At 44.0% G+C, this 6,868-nt stretch overlaps 1 protein-coding gene across 2 annotated transcripts in view; it reads right to left on the bottom strand.

The window, feature by feature from the left end:
- Positions 1-4,175, bottom strand: part of LOC103460674 (neuropeptide Y receptor type 2-like) — a 63,246-nt gene extending 59,071 nt beyond the window's left edge. For both annotated transcript variants that reach the window (XM_017303438.1, XM_017303437.1), the window contains exon 1: positions 3,863-4,175. The gene's annotated coding sequence lies outside the window, so the exon portion shown is untranslated. The remainder of the gene's footprint in view (positions 1-3,862) is intronic.
- Positions 4,176-6,868: the final 2,693 nt, after the last annotated feature.

Here is a 6,868-nt window from a genome sequence, read left to right as displayed (position 1 = left end):
GTAAGAAAAATCTATAGATTACTCGATTACTAAAATAATCGTTTACAACAGCCCTAGTGCCAACCCATCTTCACTGCGACTCAGCTGGATTACTGTCCTGCGCTTCCTGTGGCTGGTCCAGTTTTTACCCCCTGTGCTGCCGCAGCGCATCGTAAACATGAGCTCATCTCCCCGTTTGAGCTTCACTCCTCTGGACTCCCCGACGTTACAGGCTTCTCCTTCCCATTTCTCTGATCTGCCGCACCATTAAGCTCTCCACCCACCAAACCGCCCCGCCCTCCGTCAGCTGAGGATGAAACTGGATCATATTGATCAACTGTGAGTCTGGATGTGAATTAAATCTGATGAAAAGTTTGTTGTTCTATTTAAAGAAACGACATTTGTTGTAAATTCATAAATAAACTGAACTGAATGAATTAATTTAATTTAATCTCAGATGATGAGCAGAAGAAACGGACTCTGATTACATAAACCTGCATCGATACAGACAAGAATGGAGATAAAATTAAGTAAAATGTCTGTATTGACTTGATGTTTACCATGTTTTGAAAGCACTGAGGTCATATTAGATGCATTTGAGTATTTTTAAAAGATAATTTTCTGTTGTAGATGAAAAGTAGGCCAAAAATAGAACTGATCTAAAATCATGAGCTTTCACGGCTGCATTAAATTTTGGATTTTTCAGCCACAGTTGTCTTGATTGATCTAAAGGAAATAATCCACTTTTTGCAGAACAAGCCCATCTTACAGCTCCTATAGACTAGTGGCAGCAGCAATTAGCAAAAACCTGGTGGAACTGCAAACCTGCTGAGCTCATCGTATGAATCAGTGTTGGACTGAGCCGTTTTCAGTCCAACGCTCCTGAAAACAGTTTTAAACAGCAAAATGAAAGAGCAGGAGCTTCTTAACCCTTGTAGGCCCAGGTCTACATGGCCATCCCGGCGCGCAGTCTCTCTCTTCTCAGTGCGTCAGCGCTCGCTACGAAGCCATGCAGCGATCGCTAGCAAAACTACTACTAACACTACACACACCACAAACTCTAAATAACATACTTACTGTATAAAAAACATATCGAAACACTCTTAGTAAAATCCTCAGCATCAATTCTCCCTAGTCTCTTGCTGTATCCAAATCCCCCCGCCCCCTCATTTGTCCCCACGTGTCTCCGTTCTACCTAGCAACAGACCATCAACATATTTTCATTGGTTGTGTCGAAATGTGGTACAGTTAGACCCCCACACAGTAAGGTGGAAATGATCGATCATATTCCTGGCTTTATTTTCAAGTAAATAACCACAAAACCAATATAAAAACACCACTTTTATAAAGTTTGAAGTCCGTGCTGTCGACCAGAGGTGAAATGAAAACTCGGTATGCCGTCTGTGTTATTACGAAGCCTTATGTCACGTGGTTCCCCGCTCCACAGCGGGCTTCGTCCCGGTAGGGTTAAAGAGACTGATTAAACAAACGGACATATCCGGACATTTTCTGATGGATGTTTCTGCTTCAAACTACCAGCTTAACTTCAAAATTACATCTCTGCACAAACCTCTTCAGCTGCTTTCATTGTACCAGAAGTCAACATGAATCATTACTGTGGAGAAGTAAGATGTTGTTTTTCTTCAACAAGACATCAACAGACGTCTTAGTTTAGATTCTCAACAAGAGGTTTTCATTTTCACCTTTTAGCAGCACAAAGCAACAAAGAGCTGCTGCGCGTTTTGTCTGTTTTCAGTGAAGATGCAGATCCGCCTGCACGTTGCCTGGTTTGTCCTGAGAAGCAATCAGAGCTCAACCTGCTGCGTCTTTCATCGTCACTGAATCACAGGAATATCTGAAGTGCAAATCAGCTCAAATTCAAACCTGTAAACACTGCCAATTTAAAAAGGTGTGAAACGGAGTCCCTGGCATTTCAAGCCCGTTGACGAATGATTTCAGACCGTTTCAGGTAATGTGGATCTGATAAACGCCTTCGCCCCGTTGGCTCGGGGCGTCAGGGGAAATAACGCAGCCCGTTAAGACGCACCGAGGATTTTTCTCTTCCCTCCGGCGCCTCAGGAGGTCAATGCAACTGGGATTAAAGGCATTTTTCATGAGGAGACACCAGGCGACTGCGAGTTCAAGTGCAGGGGATGTAAATTACAGCAAACCGACTGGAAGAAACGGCAAACTCCACATTTCTCCCCTAACTGGTCCAAAGCGGGGCAGGAGGACATCAGCAGGCTGCACCAGAAATCCCTGATATTAAACTGAATAAGTGAGAAATTTGAGAGATTAATGGACTCAACGGTTCCACAAAGCAAAGCCAACCTCAACAAAACAGCTGCTGCTGCAGAAACGATGGAGACAAAAATGGCTTCCTGCACAGAGACCAGCAGCTCACTCTGCTTTCCAATCTGGATTACCTCGGATTGGTTGTTTATAATTATTAGATTAATTTCTAAATCAGATTAGGTCACACAGATCAAACCAAACCCAGAGTGAGCCGGAGCTGCTGTAAAATAACCCAGCGGATCATCCTCTCAGGGACGAAGTGATCCGTTGATCCAGGTGTGACTGGATCAGCGCCACGCCTCATTACGCCTGCGCTGATGCGATGCTGGGCGAGATAAGGAGCTGCAGGAGCGCAGCCTCTTGGACGCGCTGCACCGCTCTGTCTCCAGCCGCGCAGCAAAGGCGGCGCTCCAGCTGGAAGTGATGGCTTAATAATTAAACCGCAGCTCTTCTTATCTGGGAGCGGATAAGAGCAGCAGCAAACATCTCTGGCAATCGCAGCCTGTTGTTTCTCTCTCATTTAACAGCAAAGCAAAGCAGCTCTGGGTCCAGCCCTGCAGCTCCAACCCTGCAGCTCCAGCCTTGCAGCTCCAGCCCCCCTGCAGCTCCAGCCTTGCAGCTCCAGCCCTGCAGCTCCAGCCCTGCAGCTCCAGCCCTGCAGCTCCAGCCCCCCTGCAGCTCCAGCCCCGCTGGTTGTTTGCCCAGAACCCAGAGTCTGAACACAAACTGAACATGCAGGAAACCCGCAGCACAAACGCTCACAGCTCCCAAAAGCCACACATAGATTACTCAATAAAACCATGACAACTGGGAGTTTCTACAACAGTTTCACTTGTTTTCCGAGGTGAAATAAAATACAACACGTAAAAATACGGTGATAATAAACCTATTAATTTGATGATGTAACTGAAAAAGAGCATCACATAATAATTCATTTTTCACCATCGTGTCTCAGCTGCAAAATATTATTTTTATTCCTAAGTAACACTTTTTTTTAATTAAATAATGAAAAAATATTTCATAGTAATTACTTATAATAAAATACCTTAAAAGTTGAAGTGGAGATACAGTTCAAGAAAAATGAGAAACTAAAATAAATTGTTAACTTGGTTCAAATGTCATATTTAAATAAAATAAAATAAAAACTTATGATTAAATGTTTCACAATAAAATCCTTAATTGATGGTTTTAGCCGTTAAACGCCGAGATTTTGTCATATTGGCAGCAATTAAATCAAAATTATATTGTTTTTAAAATATGAAGAATAAACTTTTGCTGTAATGTTTATCCACCAGGGGAAATATATTATTTAATTTAAAGAAAAATGATCAGAAGCTTTCAGGAAACAGATTTTTTTCTTCTTCTGTAGTTGCATTACGCACGTGCGTTCTTTTACTGCCGTGCACGCGCGTGCTGTCAAATACTTGGAAAACGCGCGCGCCCCCCCCAAATTTGAGCACGTGTGTGTGTTTCAGCGCCTCAGCGTGACACCGTGTCCGTGTGTGTGTCCGTGTATCCGCGTGTGTGTGTGTGTGTGTGTGTGTGAACACATGAAGCCCGTGGTGTGGTGCGCGCGCGGCCCACTGACCTCCGCGTGTCTCCGGGGGCAGCCACGCCACGCTCCGCTGCCATCAGAAATCACAGGACAGGATGAGTTAAAATCCACGCGCCGCCGGAGTCTCCCACTCAGTCCCAGTCAGTGTGACTTCCGCCGCGCGTTTCCTCCTTCATGTCCGTCACCGGCTCTTAGTCCCGGACCTCAGGGCGCGCGGACTCACCCACCGACCCACGCGGGGGGGGAACCGGCCGCAGACAGGCTGAAGTTGTGGAGTTAAACCATCCCCGCTGCCGCCGCCGCTGCTGCTGCTGCTGCTGCTGCCACGGATTCGCCTCTGTCAGCTCTGGACACACAAACGCAACTGAAGCGCTTTTACGCACAGCGCGTCAGAGCCGAGGGGGGGGAGGAGGAGGGGGAGGGGTTTCATTCCGTAAAGGGACGAGAGAGAGAGAGAGAGAGAGAGAGAGAGAGAGAGAGAGAGAGAGATGAATAAAAAGGAGAACTGTTGTTCTGGGTGAGAACATTTAGACAGAATATGTTAAGAACATGATAAAAACTGGAGTCAGAATATTTTTTCAGTTTCATCTGGTTCCAAATGAAACCCGGAACAGAACCGAACTCGGAACATGTGCAGAGTTGTTGTCCAGTTTCCTTGTAGCTCCATCCATCTTCATATTCTCTCAGTATTCCCTCAGCATGACGCAGCTTCCACCGTGTCAGCTTGATAGATGGAGCGTTCAGGTGATGCTCAGAGCAAATTCTTCTGCCATGAATTATGATTTATGGAAACTACAAGTGGTGAAATCCACAAAACTGACATCATCTTTACTCGTATCAAACTCCTGGGTTTCTACTGCAATTAACACATTTTAATCAACAAACTGGATTACCACAGCGGCACATGGTGGTGGCAGTGTTATGCTGTGGAGAGGCTTTTTCTTCAGGTCACTGAGAAAAGGGGCGGAGCTAAAAATGCTGCTAATTTTAGGACAAACAGTTTAGAATGGCCCAGTCAAAGTTCAGACCTGATTCCAACTGATAATCTGTGGAAAAACTTGATGTTCTTCATCCGATCTGCCTGACTTTCAGCTGCTTTCCAAGAACCAAAGGGCAGAAACTTCAACTCTAATTCCTGTCAGAACTTCACTCCTCTTCACATTTCTGTCCTTCCAGGAAAATAAACGCCCCCAAATAAAACGCAGCTCCTCCTGAAAACGTCGGTCCGTCCTCACAGCTTCCTGCTGCTGAGAGGGAATCAGTTTTTCTGTCCGCAGCTCGGAGGAGCTCCGTCCGTCCGTCCGTCCTGCTGACGGCTGATTATTTAGAAAGCTTTGAAGTTTTGCATCACTTGGCCGTTTTCCTAACGAGTCTGAAGAAACCCTCAACCTAACGAGCTCGTTAGGGTCTGAGACTGACCCGGTGAACCTCCCTTCACTTTATTTACATGTTCAAAGAAAATACAAATGTTTATTTATGTTTTAAATTGTAATTGCAGATTAATTGGTTTTGGTTTTGTTTGTCATTGGTTTGTGAAATCACGTTAAGCTGCCTTCTGCTTTGGTCCTTGTAGATGTTTAAAATCAGATTATTTGAGAAAAAAGGGAGAATTTTAAAAGAAATTCAATGATTATTTGGGGATTTAGGTTCATCTTGATCAATAAACTGCTGTAGGGCCGTTTAATTAGCAGTTTAATTTGCTCTCTGTGCAGAGATTACTTTTAAAGATGAATAAAACCGATTTAAAAATCCAATATTTCCTGAGGAAAATGAAGCAATAAACTTACAGTCTGCAGTAATCGTCTTAGTTTAAAAGCTCTGGAAGGTTTTCATGCTCTGCCCAACTAAACAGAAAAATAAATGATCCTGTGACTTTCAGATCTGATCCATTCGAGCCAGAGGGAAACTTCAGTCACTTCGACTGAATTCATGCAAACAACAAAGCTAAGAATCTGAAATAATAAACATTTGTAACCACTACAGGGAAGCTCTGTTCATTTCAGGGGAATAAATCCAGAGGCAAAGCTTTCAAGTCTCTGTCAAAGCTTGTGGTTGATGCTTGAGTAAGTCGTTTGAGTTTCAATTTGAAAGCTCAGCACTCTTTCAAATCATTGGAGCAAATATGTCTGAAAAAGATCTAGATGGATAAAACCACTAGCTGCACTATCTCGCAATTGGTGTGTTTAATTAACTTAATTAAAATCACACATGAATACGTTTGAGCACCTGATAAATCACTGCTGCTCCCGTCATCCTCCGGTCACTTCCTGTCGCCTTCTTCGTCTTTTCCGTCAGTAGTAACATCCGCTTGTTGGTCACAGGACTGTGTTACGAAACAATTGTTTCTACTGCAGTTTTGCGAAATACGCAAATTTCAGTGCAGCCGAAAAAACATCTGATCCGACCACAAAACCCTTTCTGGAGAAACCTGTTCTTTTTTAAACTGCCGTGTTTCTAAAAAGCTCGTTTATTTTCATAATTCCAATTTGTGCAATTATAAAGTCAGTGGAAACACAGATAGCGGTAAAATGTCCGTCTTAAATCTTTTGGTTTGTACTCACGTCAGAACTGGTTAGTCCACTTTAACCCAACTCCAGTCCGTTTGCATAGAAAGTCCGGTTCCGGTTCCGGAGGTAAGAACGCGTATTCAAACCAAACCAAAAAACGTGTCCATGAACCTCAATCTCGTTTCTGTTGAAGTGAACTCTGGCGCAGTTTGAACGAATGTGTAAACACCAAACGCCCCGGAGGTCGTTCCAAAAGCAGGAAGTGGACTACAGAACAGGGCATTCTGGGTAAATACAACCAAAGCAAAGCGCCAGCATAAGAAATTTCTCGTGTTTTTTTTTTTTGCCAGAGATAAAAGAAAAATCCTCCAAGTGCTAAAATCTGACCCTACTCCATTCTTGACATCTCACGAAGAAGAAAATTGCGCTTAGTGTCTTCTTCTGATGTTTTCATGTGGTTTTCTTCAGTGGTTCTTGGTGCAGCGCCCCTACAGGTGAGCAGGGAAACGGTCTGGTTTGTGTTGTACAGAGC

This window comes from Poecilia reticulata, unplaced genomic scaffold, assembly GCF_000633615.1.
Source record: "Poecilia reticulata strain Guanapo unplaced genomic scaffold, Guppy_female_1.0+MT scaffold_275, whole genome shotgun sequence".
Classification (NCBI taxonomy): Eukaryota; Metazoa; Chordata; class Actinopteri; order Cyprinodontiformes; family Poeciliidae; genus Poecilia; species Poecilia reticulata.
Note: the sequence above shows the minus strand (reverse complement) of the source record. Positions and strands in the feature narration are given on the sequence as shown.